At 37.6% G+C, this 21,216-nt stretch overlaps 1 protein-coding gene across 4 annotated transcripts in view; it reads left to right on the top strand.

Moving 5' to 3' along the window:
• KLF12 (KLF transcription factor 12) overlaps positions 1-21,216 on the top strand; it is a 578,512-nt gene that overhangs the window by 19,673 nt on the left and 537,623 nt on the right. For 2 of the 4 annotated variants that reach the window (XM_072760697.1, XM_072760695.1), the window contains exon 2: positions 11,231-11,471. The exons of the other annotated variants lie outside the window; for them this stretch is intronic. The gene's annotated coding sequence lies outside the window, so the exon portion shown is untranslated. The remainder of the gene's footprint in view (positions 1-11,230; positions 11,472-21,216) is intronic. 4 annotated transcript variants of the gene reach the window in all.

The raw sequence follows: 21,216 nt of genomic DNA, 5'->3' as shown, positions 1-21,216 counted from the left end.
CTTGCGAAACCAATCTCCATGTCCTAACACCGTAGATGTTGATTTTGTAAGTAATCTCAGAGTTAAGATCAGAGTCCACTCTAAAAATGCAAATGCCCCAGGAGTCTCCATATAAGTGAAGTCAGCTGGTATTTTATCAATGATTAATACTTTCGTTAACAGAATCTTATGTAGACTATCTCTACTTTAACAATAACGGCAAAAGCCTGTGTTGAAGATACTGTCCACTTCCTAATTTAGGCACCTAGGAATATGCATATGATCATTTTTTCAAAGAATGAGGGTAGGGAAAATTGGTCTCCCTTAAATAGTTTTTGCTGTTTTCTTCTTTGTCCTGTCTACCTGGAAGCTAAACACTAAACTTTATCATGTAGCTTCCCTAGCTTAGATTTTCTTGAATAATTTCTCCTCCATCCATCCTACATTATTCAAATAATGGCTTCCTGTCTTCTCTTAATTGTTTTATGGTTTTGACATATCTGTACTTTATGCGATGGCTCTTACCTCATGTGCATTTTGGTGTAGTGTATCCACTTGGATGGGAAGGAGGACAAGAAAGGAGAGAAGAGAAGGGAAAGAAGGAACATGACCCTTTCATCAACACTCAACATCTTGTGGTGAATTCGTTAAGAACGTTTAATCTTCACTTACTCTTCCGTCTTTGGATGGTAGAAAGAAGGAGTGAGAGTAGTGGTCTGGGAGGGGCTGAGCTTGTATGCGAGGAATGCAGTCAGAGCACTCTGGGTGTCTGAAATGGTGTGAAAGCCATAAGGTGGAAGAAAAGCTGGAAGCAGAGGTGTGATCTTTTAGAGCACTTAACAAAGCATCCTTGGGTGCAGTCTTACCTTGCAAGTGAAATGAAATGTCTAACAGATATAATCCGTCCCATCTCACAGATTAGAAAAACTGAGACAGGGATGTTGTCATTTAGCCACATGGCATTACATCACAGGCTCAGGACAAGAAACTAGCACCTCTGCTCACATTTCTGCTACTGATGGGACTCCAGCCCAGAAAGAATGTAAGAAATCCACAGGGTGCACAGGGACATCACACAAAAAAATCCTTTGTTTTTTCTCCAGGGAATGCCTTGTGGCACAATACTACCAAGGAAACTCTCCCACAAATGAAAACACCAGTCTGCAATTTTGCGACTATGGCAGTATTTCATTAAGATCTTAGTCATTATATTTATTTCTGTTTTATGAGGGAAAGAATAAATGACTTTAGTAGTATTGATGTCTGCAGGCCCATTTCCTAACCACAACTCTGACCATTTCTCTTATCACTTAACTGATGTTGTTTTAATGAGAGCTATTGTTATTATGCATTATTAATAAAGGACCACCATTACTATTAATATCACTTAGGAATGATTCTATAAAGAGCTTTGAGACTATAGATGCAATTAACAAGAAGCCAAATTCTCCATGTGTGAAAAATACCAGGTAGGGCTGGCTTCACACATTTGATCTTACAAAAGTGTTGCAAGGGGTTGTAGATGTATTTCACATGCCCACAAGAAAAGCCATGAGCCCCATGAATATTGATATATGCAGTAACTTGACCTCCCCCATATAAAGAGAAATTTGTTGAATTGAGAGGAATTTTCATAAACCCCCAATCTCATGACCAAGACGATGGAATATATGTGTGTGTATATATATATATACATATATCACCTCACATTTCAGGGAGTTCATGCTTACCTAAATATTCTTATTTAGAGTGGGTGAAAACAAACATTATACTTCCAAATAACGTTTGAGTTGTTGGAGTGGAAATGTCATAATTCTATGACATATTCTACATTCACTATGAAGCCCATAACTCTCACGGGCTTCGTAGTACATCTGAGAGCAAGAACAAGGGTGCAGGGCAGATTCTTTTCACACATTCTCCTTTCAATGATAATCCCATTCAAAGGAACTCCCCTGACTTCCAAAGCTGCCATTGCCTACCAGGCTTGTAGCCATAGGACCACTCTCTCTCTCTCTCTATCTCTCTCTCTCTCTCTCTGTCAGGGAGGGATGAATTAGAAGCAGCCTGAGCACAGCCAGAAGAAGCAGAGCCTTGGCATCTGACAGTCTGGCTCCATAAATGGAGAAGGAAGACTGTGGTCTCATTTGCCTTTAAGGTGAGGGTGAAGTTCTCACTCTAACAAAGGGATCACCTTAGCAGAGTGGGCCAATTTACTCACTCTCTGTTCCTGTGTTCCACAAATCATCACACTACTTTACTCAACAGTGCCTGAAGGTTGCATTTGGAATAACAACACTCTCACTTCCCCTTCTAAGACATTTTGTTTCTGAGTCTGTTTTAAGGATTTGCCAACCCCAGATTTTGTACCTGGCATTCAGCCTCACTGTGAGACTAAAAGGCATAGGTCACCTGGAGGGCTTGAGGGCATAAAGGTGAGTCCACCCACTACAAGATCATATGCACACCTGGAAATTTTGAAGGGCTCTGAGAAACCTACAGGACTTTTATACACACTTATAGCTGATACTTTTAGTAAAAGCTTCAGTCTCAATAAAATAACAATAATTATAATAATTATGTATTTTCTTCTAGAAATTCATGGGCTTTAGTTCTCGTAAAGCCCATAATTTAATCTCACATCAGTCAAGTGAATATCATTATCCCTTTTTTTAACAGATGTGAATACAGAGGCACAAGATTTAAGAGTAGAGTCATGGAGTAAAAAACAAGAGAATCCAAAACAAAATCCAAATTCCCCTGACTTTCAGCCTAATACTCAGTCTACCATTAACGCATGCTCCCTTATTAATTAGTAAAAAACTCAAAACACCTGTGAAGGAGAGTCTGCATGGATACATAGTATGAATCTTTAGTTTATGCCTTGTCTGGATGAATTGATTTTTGTGATTTATTAATGCAAAACTCTTGGGTTATTCCATTGGATTTACATGCATTTTTACTTGTTTTGCTGTTTTTCAAATTATAGCTCAGTAATAGCAATGAGGCTTTCACAGAAGTTTTGGATTATGCCAATAATGTCTGCATAGTAGTTTTATTAATCAAAGGAAAGCATCTGGTTTACATTAGAATATTCATGAAGTAACCATTGAAAGTAGATAGTAAGTATTAAAACAACATAGTCTTGAATTTTTGGAAGACACTTTCTAACTAGCTTAGCTGATTTACACAGAACAGATTTTTCTGTGCAGATTTTTCTGTGCAGATCCCTTTGTTAGAGTGAGAACTTCACCCTCACCTTAAAGGCAAATGAGACCACAGTCTTCCTTCTCCATTTATGGAGCCAGACTGTCAGATGCCAAGGCTCTGCTTCTTCTGGCTGTGCTCAGGCTGCTTCTAATTCATCCCTCCCTGACAGAGAGAGAGAGAAAGAGATAGAGAGAGAGAGAGAGTGGTCCTATGGCTAACACACAGAAAGTGGAGTTAGTATCTCCAACTGGGTGGGTTGGAAACTGATCTGCACATTGTTAGTTTCCAAGGTAGAAGTACTTTGTGAATTGTAACTCTTTTAGTGTGGCGACTTTTTAACTAATATTCTTGCTAAATCATTATCATATGTCATCAAAAATCTAGACTTGTTTGTGTTTTGCTATAATAAAATCTGAACACATTAAAATATGAGTGATAGAATAATAGGATGTAAGCATTATAAAATACCATGTGAATCATGTGAATCATATTGTCAAAACATGCTCGGGAGAGAAACTGACACCCAGAGAAGTTTAGCACCTTGTCCCATGTCACACAGCATTCAGGAACAGAATTGAAACCATAATGAAGGTCCTCAATTTCTGGGAATCATCCCTTTGTCATTACCCTTCCATTCATTTTTGGCTCTTTGGTTCATTTATTTTCTTTGGTTCACTTCTCCCCCACTTTGAGGTTATTATTCCCATATTTCCTTTTCTGCACATGCTGCTGTGCAGTCATCTATAGACTTGAATTTTCATCACACTACTTTTCAGAAAAGACACCTCCATCATATCAAGGCCAGGTTGGTGTGCAAGGATCTTAATATCCTCATCCTGTAGCCTTAGGGAACCTCAGACCATCAGCATACTTCACTGCCTTGGTGCCATCATTGCAGGGTGAATTCATGAAAATGCTGATGATAATGTATGGTATTAATGTGAAGGGAATACAGGCCTCTGATTGCCCAGATTCATAAACCATACATGTGGCAAACAGGAGCAATGGATTTAAGAGACTTGCCACCAAGACAGCATCTTAATCACACACTACCTACTTAAGTGTGCAGAATCTTAAGGCTGAGTTTTCTACTAAGCTATGAACTCTGAAAACAAAGATGAAATTAGGATTTGGGAAGGAGAGTGTGCTCTTTCCTACAAAGGTACTTTTATTTTAACATTTAATTATGAAGCTGCCCCACAGAGGAGCTTTGAGCTTGTTGCCATTAGAAACTGAGTCATGCTTGCAAAGACTGTGGTCAAATGACAGGTACCACTCCCACCTTCCACCAACCTCCTCTGGTAATTGACTGACCTTACTAAGGTTGACTGGACTGAACTTTGAGATGGTCCCAGGTGTTCAGTGGCTGAGTTGTGCTTCTGGTAGTACGTGCATGGAAAGGACATTGTTTGTGAAAGCAGAAAGGGGCCCTTCCTGACAAGAATTTCCAAGGAAATCTCTCAATTGTAGAAGCTAGCAATGTTTGGTAGGAACAATTTTACATCTGCCTGAAGAAAATGTCAATGAAGTTTCCATTTATTTCAAACTTTTATGAAATATACTGAATTATTGTCCTGGAAAAATATTTTCTATACCCACCAAGAAGATTGCAACAATTTCCAAAATGGAGAATGCTTTATAACCAAGCACATAGATTAAAGATTGATTTATGCAAGTCATTGAGTTTGTACATATTTTGACACTATTTAATTTATTCCATTAATTTGACAGAAGAAAACACTCGTTTGCTCATAAACTTAGATTCTAGCTAATTTTGTAAATGTATTTATAGTTTGTATACAGTTAAAGGCAATTTAATGAATTTTAAAATATATAACTTAGCACTTTATTCCTCTTTATCTAAGACAGGATCTGATTTTCTTTGACTAATAACTATATTAATACTCGATTTCTTTTTTTAAAGATTTTTATTTATTTATTTATTCATGAGCGACACAGAGAGAGAGAGAGAGAGAGAGGCAGAGACGCAGACAGAGGGAGAAGCAGGCTCCATGCAGGGAGCCTGACATGGGACTCAATCCCGGGACTTCAGGATCACACCCTGAGCTGAAGGCTTGTACATCACTCAGCTTTTGGAGACTCTCACCTTTTCCCCTATATTTGCCCAAGCCTTACATTTTCTTTGCCCATGAGAATAAGTCCAAGCTTCTTAACATGAAATGTAACAGTCCTTAAAATCTCAGACCAAAGAAGCTTAACAATACTTCACAAAGCCCGTTATGTAGTCTATGCTCTTACTCTATTGAGCCCACTATATAACACCCCCCAAGATATTTTCCTATGCTACTTGTTTTCATTCCAGCTAAATTCTCAGATTGTAATGTCATCCACCCTTTTGTTCATTGGTTACAGACCTGATTTCTCATTTCTATGCTTATTCAACATTTTGTTTATTTTCCTCAAAAAGCACTATGACTAAAGAAAATGTCAACAAAATTTCTACTTTTTTCAAACTGCTGTGAGAAATACTGAATTATCGCAAAGAAAAAATATTTGTCTTAATACACTTCACCAATGTGAAGAGTTAGTTTCAGGATGTTAGTTAGCATATCTTCCATCCAGAGTTTTTAGCCAAGAGCCTAAGCAAAAAACAACAACAACAAAAACCAAATGAACAAATGAACAAACAAACAAACAAAAAAAACCCCAAGCCAAATGCATTCCCTCCAGATAGAGTTGTCTAGTATCCATTACATTAAAAAGCATAATGGGACTCCCTCCTCCTGTGATGGTTTTAAATCCCAGTACTGTGACAGAAGAGACTCTTCCTCAGGGGATGTTAAGGACAAGTATGTCCAGGAAGAAAAGAGTGGGTGTGTAACTGTTCAGGCAAGGTAACATGACCTACCAATACAGAGGATGTGGTACAAAGGATATGGGCTGTCTCCAGTTTCACCAATCAGTGTTGATACCACCAGAGCTCCTTAGGTAGCAGTGGAAAAAGATGTACTGCCCCTTCCTGGAGAAAGCAGCTAAGTCATCTATCTCCCCACCAGGGAAATAAGAAGAGCCAGGGAATAAGCATTCCTCCTTAATAATAATATAATTATGTAATTGGGTATTGAAATGAGATTATCTCTGTTTTAGCTGAAGAATGAAAATTACAGATGCATATTTCAAAGTAAGATTTGAAAGATTAGAATGGCAGAAAAAAAATTTTGTAGCCCCTGAGATGACCGCATACCTTTAAAAAATTAGGAAGAGCTAAGAAAAGTGTGAATCGATACTGAGGAAGATTTTTGGAGAGAGCTATGGGGGAGGGTGTGGTGCTCACTCTATTTCAAATCAAAAGCAGAGTTTTAAAGGGACAAGTAGAAGGACTCAATATATGTTCTGCACTACTGGGCGATACAGTGGACCAGCTCCTGATTCCTGCTTGGTAATCTAAAGTGTTAAAGGTAGGTTGGCTGGTTCTTTGTGGGAGAAATAATTGTTGCTGAATTGAGATCAGTACGTAAACCCAGTATTTACTGGGGACAGGATAGGGGAATAGAGGAGAGGGAGTAGGCAACGAATGAATGCAAACTTCGCTTGGAATAGGTGTGGCCAAATGAGTGAAGGAGCAATTACCTGGGGTCATTTAGGTTCTGGCCTAGAAAGTTACCCAAAGTAAGAACAAAGAGAAACTGGCAGTATCATAAGATTCCTAGAGCTGAGGACGTGACCAGCCCAAATAAACACAGAAGTCCTCAACTGTTGGTTGAGGCAAGGAAAGGAATGCTGGGATAGTTGGAAAATTGGAGGAGTGGGAGGCTCCAAAGAACCCAAGAGAGCACCTGTAAGAGAAAGTGCCAGTATTAAGCGTTCACCAGGACTAAAAAAACAGCCCTGCATGGCCCACTACAGTAACAACATAGATGAAGGAATACCTTGTCCCAGCCTGCTTCTCCTCCTACCTTCCTCCCCAACCAGACCCAGAAAGAGAAAGAAATTCCATTAATAAGAGGAGGTAGAGGGTTGGTTGTGACATTCCTTGGGACAGGACATTTTAGTTACTAAATTAAGAGAAGGTTTTGTGCCTTAAGACTGAATCCTGAGTTATAGTTCCTGCCTGATTTTCATCCAGGAGAAGAGGAGGGACTATCCCTACAGAGCTCATTTTAAGGAACTCCAGGCAAAAATCACAGATACATTATAATTGCATCCACTGAGCTATGTTTGTTTCAATATAATATTTTTGTTGCAATAGAATATTTTACATGCTTTTCTGCCCACTTTAGTATCCCTGATGACACTTCTCTTGTCTTGTTCATTTTTGTATTCTCGGTACCTAGTGTCATAACTGGTACATACGTAGCACTAAGCACTTGCCAGTTAACACAGGGGAGAATACCACGACTCCCTGGGAAGACATAAAGAGAATTACAAGAATGTGAATGAGAGAGGAACCACATCCTTTTGGATGGATCAAGAAGACTTCACAGATATGATCATATATGGCATGGGCCAAGTCAGATTTATATCATTCCATTGGGTACAGACTTAGACCAACAGAACTGAAGAAAAGTGTAATATATAGTAGCAGGGGAAATAGTGTAGAGATGAAAAGATGTGATTAGCCTCCGGAAATGAAAGAAATGACCATTCTATAGATGGCAATGTGAAGTATGTATAATCATTTTATAGTATAAATGAGAACCGAAAGCAAGAGAACTGCAATGAGATCGGAGCAGCTGAGCCCATCAGGGGCTGGTAGGTCCTGAGACAAAAAAAAAAAATGAAGCCTATTCAAGGAGAGTAGACCGGGAAGCACACCAGCGGCCTATCAAGGGCATGGCTGCATGCATCATCCACGGGATGCTGCCAAATCAGGGGTCAAATCTAATGAGGAGGGCAGTGTCTACCTGAAGTTTATAGAGAGGATTTGTTTTCCAGATATGAAAGGACTTTATTTCTCCAATCATCAGCTTTGCAAGCAAAAGAGAATTAGCTCACCCTGATAGCAGGATTTAAAGGTAAAATCATGAAAAGACAAGACTAAGCTCAACTACGGAGAAAAAGCCAGCTGGAAGAGAAGTAGGGGGAATAACCTGGAAGATGGGTTTTGCTGTGTCAAACCAACTGGATTAAATAAAATGGGGAATTATCTACTCTATATATAGTTGATACCTCAAATTTCTTACTCTGTTATAACCCTTGTTTTATTCATTCAAGTGGTTAGCTCTTGTATCTTACTGATAGGGATGCTACTTCAGATAATTTGAGAAAGGCAAGATTGTTATTTCTTGGTGATAAAATCTGTCAAAGAAATGTCCCCAGTTGTTCTCCCAGTTGTTGATATAGAAAGTTATTTCATTGAAGTGATATAATACAGATCATTGGAATGCCTCTTTTTGAAAGTTGCCTTCTATCACAGAAGATAATTTCTCAAGATATTATTTATTAACTTTTTAGAATGATTTAGAGAACTAGTTCATATAAGACTGAGAAAGTAGAGGGAAGAAAATAAAAAGAAGTGTGGAGGAGCTGGAGAACCAGACTTAAGACACCAGATAGAAACATCATCTACTTTTCAGGGGCACCTGGGTGGCTTAGTCAGTTGAGCACCCAACTCTTGATTTCCCCTCAGGTCGTGATCTGGTCAGAGATGCAAGCACCTCAAAGGGCTCCCTGCTCAGGGGGAAGGCACCTACCTCTCTGCCAGCTTGTGCACACACACTCTCAAAAAAAAAAAAATCATAAAAAGTCATCTAATTTTATTTTTCTTTTTTTAAAAATTTTATTTATTTATTTGAGAGATAGAGAGACTTTGTGTGTGTGTGCATGAGCAGGGGGAGGGGTAGAAGGAGAGGAAAAAGCAGTCTCCACGCTGAGCCCTTCCAGGGCCCCAGGATCACGACTTGAACTAAAGGCAGACACTTAACTGACTGAGCCACCCAGGCGCCCCAGTCATCTATTTTTCATATTGCATCATATCTGCCCTGTGAAGATTGAATAAAGATTGCAAGACTAGGAGAAAAATACAAATCACTAGAAAAGTCAAGAAATAAAAATGTGCTGAACAACTATTATACCCTATAAAACTTATCTCATTTAATCTCCATACAAGCCCTATAAGGGATTATTATCATCATACCACTGAGCAAACTGAGACTCAAACAAGTAGACTAAACTTCTTAAGGCATTATGTGTGGCAGAACCAAAATTCAAATCCAGACCTGTCCAAGATCAAAGACCTTGCTTTCTCCCCAGTACCAAGATGTCTTTGCAAAGTACAAAGTGTAAGCAGCAAAGGAAATAGAAAAATAAAAAAATAAATAAAATAAATAAAAGGAAATAGAAAAATACAAGTCATCCATTCAACAGTCAATTAAGAAAAAATTATTTTTTATAATATTGAAATTAGGTTAAGATAAACATCAAGGTATCTTGAAACTCTAGAACAAACATAAGAAATAACAAAAAATATACAAGACCTAGATGTGGTAAACTACAAAACTTGGCTAAAAGACTTTAAATGAGGCTTAAATTATGGAAAGACAGGATTACACACATTTCAATTCTTGTTCAAAATAATCTAGACAGTGTATTGAGACATCCAAAGACAATGGATTTTATTAACTTGATCATGACATTACAATTTATATACAGGGAAAAAAAATGTCCAAAAACAGACAAGAAAATTTTGAGAAAACAATAATAAAAAGGAATCTGCTTAATTAGATTTTAAATAGAAAGTACAACGATTAAAACAGTGTTATTGTAGGTATGCAAGAAAAAGTCAAGGGGGTAAGGCAAACAAAATGAAAGTTCCACATATATTTAACTCTAATCATCATAAGAATTAATAATTTATGTAAATTGTATCAAAAAGAACCACTTTCTCAGTAGAAAAAAATAAGATTCAATAAACAATTTGAATTAACTGATTAAGCTATAAAAGAATGAAGAGTAACCCTGTTAGAATAAAGGTCAGGGCCCATGAATTCCGTGATTAGCTCCTCCTCCCCTAAAGTTTTCCCATCTCCTCAGAGTAAAGGATTTATGGTGACCTTGAAAGACCTGTGTAACATGGCCCATATTTTCTTCCCCTTCAATCATTTTGCCTCAAACACATTGGCCTCCTTGTCTGTCCTCAAACCATACACAAAAGTTCCAAATACAAGATTCTTGCATTTGTGGTTCTTTTTGCCTGGAACACTTCTCCTCAAGATATGCATGTGGCTCCCTCTTCAACTCTTGTCAGATCTTTTCTCAGATATCACTTTCTCTGTAATGCCTTCCCTTACTTCTCTGGAATTATAAAGGTTCTAAGAAAGAAAGTATAGGTGAATATTTACATAACCTGTGCGTGTGAACAGACTCCTCAGCAAGACTCACAGTTACTGACTTATAAATTTTACTACATTAAAAATTTAAAACATCTGCTTCTCCCAAATTTGACAAATAGAATAAAAAAGCAAGCAAAAAGTGGAAGAAATATATGGGCAACACATGCAAACAGTGATTAATTTCTCTCCTAGAAAAACCTATTACATATGAGAAAAATGCCAATATAAAAACAGGCAAAGGAATAGAAAACAAAATGCTTACACACACATAAAAACAAATTACCAGCATATATTAAAACAATTTTTAACCTCATTGATAAGAAAATAAGCAAAAATTAAAATAATGAGACACCAAATTAGCAAAGATAAAAAGAATGACAATATACAACATTGGCAAGAGTAAGAAGAAAGAAATGTTTTATTTGTGACACAGCCAGTAGATACATAAATAAATATAATCTATCCAAAGAATTCGTTGGCAACATGAATAAAAAAATATTTAAAATATGCTTACCTTTTGACCCAGCAATTTCACTTCTAGAAATTGGTCATAAGGAAATAATTAGGGACAGGTGGAATGATTTAACTACAAAGATATAATAAAATGGTAATATGCAACTTTAGAGGGAATAAAGAATATAAGAGGAGGCACTGCAATCTTTTTTCCTTGTTGACGGGGACAGAGAAAGGGGATAGCTGAACTGATTATATGTAAATAAGCCTTAGGTCTTTTTTTTTTTTTTTTAAAGAACCATCTGGAAGTGGCAGCTGTATTGCATCTTCACTAAAGCTGGAAGAGGAAGTAGTGGGCTTAAGCTTCCACAGAGGGATTTAGGTTAAATATAAGAAAGTATTTCCTTACAAGAAGATTCGTAAACATTGGTCTGAGTAAAGAAGGAGGTGGTATAATCACATTCCCTGGAGGACTTCACCACAGAAGAGATATTTGTCCAATTAAGATGACTTTTGGTGCATGCCCACAAGAAGCAGGTTTGTTGTTGAAGTTCATACTCAGTCTTCTATTCTTAATTATACTTTAATGTTTGATCAGTCTATTGTGCTTTATGTGGTATGGATTCATATTTGGGTAACTATCACCACATCTTGTTAAAATAATACTTCGAATTAGTCCTTATCACCAACATGAAATAGATTTCTTAGAATTAGGGTACTCTGTTCACCCCACCAGCTGCCACGCATTACATAATCCTAGTAATATTTGAAATCCTTTGGGTGACCTTCACTTTTTCCCCTCCCCCTAAAAATCTGTAAGTCTGAAATTAATTTATCAATCTTCTGAAAGGCCAAAAGTATTCCAAGTTCACTTTTCAGTTACAGTGGGAGTAGGTTTTCTAGTTCACATAACTCATCTAGGTTTATTATTGTCATTATAGTATTTTTATTGAGCTCTGATCACTAAGATTATAGCAAATATCAGATACAATTCTATTAGAATATAACAAAATTGGACACAGCCATTGCAAAGATCTGATATAAAGGGGGAATTTCACAAATGTGGAAGAAAAAGATCTGTACATGATCAAGAAAAAAGCTGGATATCAAAACTACGTTACAGGAATAGATTAACATTAAGTCAACTCTAATCATTTTTCAAGGCAGTACAGATACATTTACCAAAGAAAAAATGAGCCTAAGGAGAAAAGAATATGAATTGCTTATATGGAAAGTAGAAGGGATATTACTGTATTATTTACACCTTAAAGAATCATATGTTCATATTTAATAAACTTCATATTTTCTCATTTTTCAAACAAACAAAATCTGACATCATTTCTCCAGTGGCATCGTAGATATATGCCTCCAAGTAAGGAACTCTATAATGACTACCTAATGATTATTTCTATGTTTAGATATTTACAAGCAGAAAAGAAAAAACTAAAATGAACACTATTTGCAAGAATGCAAGTAGAGCACACCCCTTCCAAAAGGGAAAGAAAGTCTGCCTTCATGGTTTCCCAGACTTACTGATCCAGTTTACTTCACTTATTTTAAGGCAAGATGTAGTTCTTCCTTGAGTCCTAACATTTACTATCCTTTTTTTTTTTTTAAGATTTTGTTTATTATTTGAGAGAGAGAGAGCACAAGCAGGAGAAGAGGCAGAGACAGAAGGAGAAGCAGACTCCCTGCTGAGCAGGGAGCCCTATTCTGGGCCAGATCCCAGGACCCTGAGACCATGACCTGAGCTGAAGTCAGACACTTAACTAACTGAGCCACCCAGGCACCCCTACTATATTTTTTAAAATTCACTTTTGCTTTTATTCATTGGCCTAAAACCTGGTTTATCTTGCTCAGAAACCTGGGTACCTGGCAATACAGGATATTTTCTGTCTACACATCAAATCCTTCTCTTGGCTTCAGGAAAATTTTGCTCTTCAAATTGCCTGAATTCAATCTGATAATATTCTTGGGTCACTCACTCTCCCTTCTAGACACACAGCCTCATTCTAAATATTTATGATTGAATTTTTTCAAAATACTCTAACTTCCAGCCTCCCAATTGGATGAGGAATCCATTCTATATTCTCTAGTTCTATATTCTCACATTGTCTAAATACCCCACAGGGTTCTGGCTATGCCCCATCCTGCATCAGTTTTATCACCTGACTCTCATCCTCCTTTCCAGAATTTCATACTGAATCTTCACAATCTTTTCTTCTGGCCCTTGTGCATAGCCATATTTCCTTCTCAAATACTTTAATATGACAGGTATCATACATACAACTTATAACATTTAAGCCAGATGCTGTAGGTACTCAATCCAATTATTTTTAAGATTTGCTACACTGTCCTCCCAACTTGTTTAACTTACCCTTCAATGACATTCCTAAAGGGTGGCCAACGGCAGAAATTTTCATCAAAGAAACATGAAAGAAGTCTTAACTTTATCCTACATGAACATTTAGCCATTATATGAATACTTACTAAATTGAGTATCCATTTACAATCAGCTGTTAAATTGGCAATAATATAAAAAAGTCCTAGATTAGATAGGAATTTGATGAGAATGATTATAAGTCAAAGTTAAATAACACAATACACTAATTTTCTTTATGACCCTGATTTTTATTTGTGTTGACCATATATGCATCCGAAAAATAAATACATATAAAACTACATTTCCAGATTCCTTTATGGCTAAGGCTGGTCAGAGAACACAGTTCTGGTCAATAAGATGTAAATGAAATTGCTTAGAGGTTATTCCAGAAAAGCTCTTTTAAAGGAACTAACTTGGGTATCCCTGGATGGCTCAGTGGTTTGGTGCCTGCCTTTGGCCCAGGGCGGGATCCTGGGATCCTGGGATCCTGGGATCGACTCCCGCGTCAGGCTCCCTGCATGGAGCCAGTTTCTCCCTCTGCCTGTGTCTCTGCCTCTCTCTCTCTCTCTCTGTGTGTGTCTATCATGAATAAATAAATAAATAAATCTTTTTAAAAAAACAAATAAAGGAACTAACTTCCCTGGCATGAGTTCTTTGCTCCTTGGTCTTCACTCTTCTTCAAGGCCAGAGGCTGGTTGCCATGCCCATGGGGGCAAGAGTCATCTTGCAATAATGTGGAAGAGAGCATATATTCTGAGGCAAAGTTAGGAGCCTAGATCCTGAGTAACACCATGCATACCACACCTGGCCTGCTTATCTCCAGATTTCTTTCACATGAGAAGAAAAATTGACTTTTTATGTAACTGTTTTTTTAGGTTCCTATGGTTAGCAGTCTAACAAATCTTTAACCAATATAGTTGGCAAAAAATGTGATAAGAAATTTTAAACAAAGATATTTCAGGATGTCTGGCCACTATCGAGAAAGTGACTTTCCTTTGGAATAAAAATGAAACTATTACAATAAATGCAATTCATTAATTATTTTTTCTCAAGGGCTCTTCTGCTTCACAAGTGTTTACTCTCTGTGATATAAACATACAAAGTGATCCTACTATCTTTTTACTTTCTTACTGTCTTTTGGTCGTAAATTTGCATAGGGCGGAAGAGAAAATGGAATGATAAGCAGCTTCAGGGCAATGTTCAAAGCTTACTTTCAGTTTTTGCTAAAGCTTTAATATAATTTCTATTACTACTTTTTCTTATCAATGTGTTGGCTTGAAACAACAGAAAGTTACTGTAAGTAACCCAAGAAAAATAGGAATTTTACTAGATTGATAGGCAGGTAGGTAGTTCACAGAATTGGCAGGAAAACTGAATACAATGCAGTTCTGATCCTAAATACCAGAGTTGGGTCAAATTTTTCATGTCAAGGGCACGTCCCTCATAAGACTCCTACTACTTCAGACACCAGTCACAAGCTCCATGGTTTCCAGACCACTCACACTTCTCACCAGTTGGCACCTATTCAAAAGTTCCCACTGCTCCCGCAGGTTTAGTAATTTGCTAGAACAACTCATACATCTCAAGAAAGCATTTACTTATAAATACAGTTTTTTTAGAAAGGATGCAAATCAGGACCAGCCAAATGAATAGATGGGAAGAACCCCAATATGCAGTTTACACATCCTCAGGACACTTCATACTCCCAATCCATCTCATTAACATAAACTATCATATGTGGTCTGAAGAGCCCACCATGAATGACAAAGAAACTCCCCACACTCAGGAAATTCCAAGGGTTTAGAGGCTCCCTCCTAGTATCCAGGACAAAGATCTGCCAAATTCTACTTATACAACACATAGAAACCAGGTTTAGGAAATCAGCCGGAAAGAGGATCATGTCAAGATCTCTCCCCTGGAATGGCTTAGGAGACAATTGCCACTTTTGTAAACTTCCCAGGAACTCTCCACCAACATTGGGGCAACCAGAACCATCCACAGCAGACACCAGCAGTGCTGATGTGACCCTCATGATGACTGGGTACTATCTAGTCCCTTGCATCACTACTGCTAGATTCAAAACTCCTCAACTTGAACATTTCATTATCCAGATTCAGGTTATATGCACACACCCTACCTCACAGAGAAATAGGAACATTAATCCCATGTATCTTCTGAAATGGAAGTAAGTATACTGCCTCAAATAGTGGAGAATTTCCCTAACTTAGGATCTTGAGTCCCTAGGCAGCAAAAATATGAAAAACATCTCTATACTCCACCTCTTTCACTAATTAAAACCTATATATACTCTTCTTCACCCCAAAATCTTCTTCTGTAAAATATAATAGCATCTCTTATATAATTAAAACACCCTCTTCTACTCTAATAACAAGGAGACCATCTAAAGTCCATTATGCACAAATCCAATTATGTGTCTGAGACCTTTGGGTAGTATCCACTCCTTCTCCAGTTTTGTCTCCATCCCATATAGATATTGTTCAGCCTCTGAACTAAACACCCCCTGTGTATAATAGTCGGTGCAAATGGGCAGGAATTAAAAGGTAAATTTATTAAATACGTAAATAGAAGAGGGAGGAGGAAGGAGAGACAAAGCAAGTAAGATCATATGAAAGTGAATACAGTTTTTGTTTATGCGAAATCACGAGGACAAATACACCCCTGCATTACCCATTCCACATTCTCTCTGCCATCAGCCAGCACAAAAGCTCGTTGAGTAACTTTACCTCTAGGACAATACAGACCTTTGTTCTTAAGAGGTCTGAGTCCTGGATGATCCTGCTGTACAAGACTGAAGTCATCTTTAACCTTTTTTTTTTCTTTTTTTTTACATTTCTTACTGCTAAAAATGGTGATACAAAGATCTTTACCTCAACTCTCAGCTTAGCTGATTCTGTCCATATTCCTTGCTGCGTGTGCATTGTAAAATAGCAATTCCATTTTTCTTTCAGTGTCAGGATGAACCACTCCAGACAGCACCATCATCTCTCTTTTTAATTATTCAACTCATGGTCAGGAGCTAAAAGACCAGTGGCTGTCTCAGCTTCCAACTCAAAAGAACCCTTGTTTTTGTTTTCTTTTTAAATTTTTTTCATCATGATAAATGTACTTTTTAATTCCCATCCCATATCTCTACCATCCACCCACCACTGTCCCTCTGGTAACTACGTTTTTTTTTCTCTATAGTTAAGAGTCTATGTCTTGGTTTGTCTCTCTCTCTCTTTTTTTTTCTTTGCTTATTTGTTTTCCTTCATGAATTCCACATATGAGTGAAATCAAATGGTATTTGTCTTTCTCTGACTTATTTTACTTAGCATTATATTCCCTAGCTCTACCCATGTTGTTACAAATGTCAAGATTTCATTCTTTTTCATGGTTGAGTAATGTGTTTGTGTGTGTGTGTATATACCACCTCTTCTCTATCCATTCATCTACTGATGGACACTTGGGCTGTTTCCATAGTTTAGCTATTGTAAATAATGCTGCAATAAACATAGGGGCACATGTGTCCCTCTGAATTAGTGTTTTTGTGTTTTTTGGGTAAATACCCAGTAGTTCAATTACTAGATTCTAGGGTAATTCTATTTTTCATTTTTTGAGGAACCTCCATGTTATTTTCCACAAATGGCTGCACCACTTTGCATTCCCACCAACAGTGCAAGAGGGTTCCTTTTTCTCCACATCCTCTACACTTGTTGTTTTTTTGTGTTTTTTATTTTAGCCACTCTGACAGGTATGAAGTGACAATTCATTGTAGTTTTGAAAAAGAACCCTTGTTATGATGCCTAGTGGATACACTCATCCCTTGCTTACCAAATCCTCTAAGCCAAAAGTATTTGAGGTTAGCACAAATTTCTAGAGCACATTTTGAAGTATAATCTTCAGAAGCACCAAACCGATCATTCCTTCTCCCTCAGATTCATTTATTCTATGAGATAAATGGCTCCATATATTACTCTTCTGAGCAGGCATTCCAATCTGCCAAAGGGCATCTCCCAGCTGCACAAAAAGGGAGACATTCATAGGTCACCCAGCTATTCTGTAAGTAAGCTGTTGAAGGATGATTGGCCATAGGACAAAACCAATAGTCCCATGAGCAGCAGCACATCACCTGATTTCATTCACTAAAAATCAGTTGTGTCACTAAAGAGGTTGAACAAAATATTTTGATGAAGTTAAAGGTCCACAATCAATGATGCTTTCAGAAGTATAATAGGCAGGAAAAGCAAATCCATATCCTGGAGGTTTTTTTCAGTAGGAACAGATACTTGATGGATAACATCCAAAGAAATCAACCTGTGAGAAGTTCTATGCAGGTCCCACCCCCTTTGCTCAGAGTAGACTAATTCTACTGGAAAATTGAGCCCTCAGCAACGGTGAGAGTAAAATAAGCTTAATGTGGAGAAGTCCCAATTTTTGGTATATTAGTTTCTGTGGCTGCCATAACAAATTATCTACCACGAATTTGGTTATTTAAAACAACAGAAATTTGATCTCTTACAGTTCAGAAACCAGATGTCAGAAATTAAAGTGTCAAGTAGGGCCTGTTTTTTCTCTGGGAGAAAAATCCAGGAGAGTATCTTTCTGTGCTTCTTCCAGATTCTGGTGACTCCAGGTGTTCCTTGGCTTGCAGCCACATACCTTCAATCTCTGCCTCCATCTAGGTCCCACTCAGATAATTCAGGGTGATCTCATCTCAAGAAACTTAATTACATCTGCAAAGGCCTTTATTCAAATAAGGTCATATTCACAGGTTCTGGGTGTTAGGATAAGGACATATCTTTTGCAGGACACCAACCCACTATGAATTATTATTCAACCATAATAATTTTTATTATCATCACTACTATCACTCTGCTATGTCCTTCATGAGATCATTAAGTAGGCACTGAGTGGAATATAAGAGGAAGCTAGAAAGCATCTTGACCCTCCATAGACTTTTGATGAGTATCTAAATGGTTACTAATATTTTCCCATTCTGGGTTCATCCCATGTCATTTATTCACATACCTCTACAAAAATAGTCTTTTTATTGTCAAATTTCTGATTATCTGCTCAAGCTATTAACCACTACTCATTGGTTTGTGTTATTCTTTTTTTTCTTGGCAGCCCTCTTCTATTTATGTTTTTTTCCAGTTTTATTGAGATACACTTGACATATAACATTGTATTGGTTTAAGGTGTACAACATAATGATTCGATATACACGTATTTTGTAAAATGATTGCCACAGGTGTACCTCCTTACATAGTTACCATTTTTTTCTTGTGATGAGAACTTTTAAAATCTACTGTCAGCAATTTTCAAATATACAATACATATTGTTAACTATAGTCACCATGCTGTACATTACATCCTCACAAGTTATTTATAACTGGAAGTTTGTACCTTTCCACCACCTTCACTCATTTTTCCTACCTGCTATGGTTTGTGTTCTTACTCAATCCACGACTTGTTTCAGGCAAATTACACAAGATACACCTCCCTTTAATACCACCACTGTTTTAAGTGACACAATTAGGTAGCGTAAGTCCACTTAATGCTACTCCCAGGAAATCAGGAAGCAGCAAATGGTGGTGATGATGGTGGAGAGAGCAAATGGTGGTAGTATAAACCAGGGCATCTATCTGTCTATTATCTATCTATCTATCATCTATCTATGTATCTATGTATGTATGTATGTATCTATCTATCTATCTAATCTTTTCAAGCCACTAACTAGTCATGGAAACCCTTCCATGTGTCTATTCCTGTGGTACTGAGAGAGGACAGCGGTACAACAGGAAGCCTGGGGAAGATAAGCATCCTCCTTGTGCAATTTAACTCTGCATTCAAGACTGACTTCAGTCTATTCCTGTACACAGGCATACTTCAGAGATCCTGTGGGTTTGGTTCCAGACCATGACAATAAAGCAAATATCAGAATAATGCAACTCAATTAATTTTTGGTTTCTCAGTACATATAAAACTATGTTTATATTATACTGCAGTCTATTAAGTGTGCAATAGCATTATGTCTAAAAAACAGAGCACATACTTTAATTTAAAAACGCCTATTGATAAAAAATGCTAACCATGATCTGAGCTTTCAGTCATAATTTTTTGCTATTGAAAGGTCTTGCCTTGATTTTAATGGCTGCTGACAAATCAGGGTGGTGGCTGCTGAGGGCTGCAGTAGCTATGGCAATTTCTTAAAATAAGGTAACAATGAAGTTTGCCTCATTGATTGATACTTTCTTTTATAAACCATTTCTCTGTAGCGTGTGATGCTATTTGATTGCATTTTACCCACAGTAGAACTTCTTTAAAAATTAGAGTCAATCCTCTCAAGCCCTTCTACTATTTTATCAACTAAGTTTATGTAATATTCTAATCTTTGTTGCCATTGCAACAATCTTCAAAGCATCTTCACCAGGAGTAGATACCATCTTAAGAAACCACTTTCTTTGCTCATCCATAAGAAGCAACTCCTCATCCTTTAAAGTTTTATCACAAGATTGCAGCAATTCCGTCCCATCTTTAGGCTCCCCTTCTAATTCTAGTTTTCTTGTTATTTCCACCATATCTGCAGCTACTTCTATTTCTGAAATCTTGAACCTTCAATTTGTAAAAAAAAAAAAAAGGAATAGGTGTGAAGCTCAACAAAATGAAGCATAATAAAATGAGGTATACCTATATATATTCCACTTGATGGAGAGTTGCTGGTTATGCCTCACTTTATGATTTGGTGGATAAGTTAATGGCCAGTTCATAATGGGCAACCCATTTCATGAGATCAGGCATTTGGTCTCTACCAAGTTCTGGCAAGAATTTAAGGGTTGTTTCTCAAAATAAGACTAGTTACTTGCTGAAGAGGTCATAGCTTTTATTACAAGACAATATTAGAAGCTTTAACTGCGAATTTACTACTGAGGTTCCACAAAGCACCCCAATCTGCCATGAACTGTTTAAGCCTCATTGGATCTGCTGGGTCATATGAGCTGGCTGGTAGAGCTCATTGCACCACAGCCTGCTGGACTGATTGCCAGGGGCTGTATTGATTTGAGTTAGTAAGGAGACAACATCTGGAATAGCAGCTGCACTTGGAGGCATCACCTAATTAAGCTTATGATAATCCACTCTCATTCTCCAAGACCCATCTGTCTTCCCCATCAGCCTAATTGGAGAGTTAAATGGAGCTGTGATAGAAATGACCACTCCCTGTCTTTCCAGTTGTTGATGGCAGCATTAATCTCTGGGATTCCACAGGAATGTATTATTGCTCTTCCTTTACTCTTTTAGTGAAGAAGATGAGATCCAGGACTCCATCCCTGGTCCTTCCACTCATAATAACTCTTATTCATGACTCAGAAGCAAATGTGAGTAGTGGACCAGTTGCAGGATATCTTCTCCCAGAAATCACCCAGGAAATGGAGGAGAAATAAGAGGATGTGTCCTCAGGTCTCACTGTGTCTATGATGTGATGGACTTAGGTCAAGAATCCACTTCTCACCTGACCACCATAAGCTTCCACTCTGACTGTCTAACCACAGTGCCATTCTTCTTTGCCTGGAATGTGATTTTTAAGAGCTATTATCCCAAAACAAGGGAAAGGTCTACTTCTATTCCTTTCTTCAGAATATATTTAAAGCAGAAAATGATCACAGGCCTGGAAATAGGGATAATGACTATTGTCTTCCTTTTGGTGAGTTCTATCAATAGATATGGAGTTCTGATGCAAATTTATTAGGAACTTTGTGAGTTGCTCATACATTTCAGATCTATAGACTCCATGATCAATAAGCCTACGTGAAATACCCATGTGTCTCTATTAGAGAAAGCACAATCACCTACCCTCTGGAGGTTAAGTGCCTGCCTTGGCTTCTGCACCTGCCCTCCTCC

Source organism: Vulpes vulpes, chromosome 6, assembly GCF_048418805.1.
Source record: "Vulpes vulpes isolate BD-2025 chromosome 6, VulVul3, whole genome shotgun sequence".
Lineage (NCBI taxonomy): Eukaryota > Metazoa > Chordata > Mammalia > Carnivora > Canidae > Vulpes > Vulpes vulpes.
The sequence above is the reverse complement of the archived record's forward strand: the minus strand, read 5'-3'. Positions and strand labels throughout refer to the sequence as shown.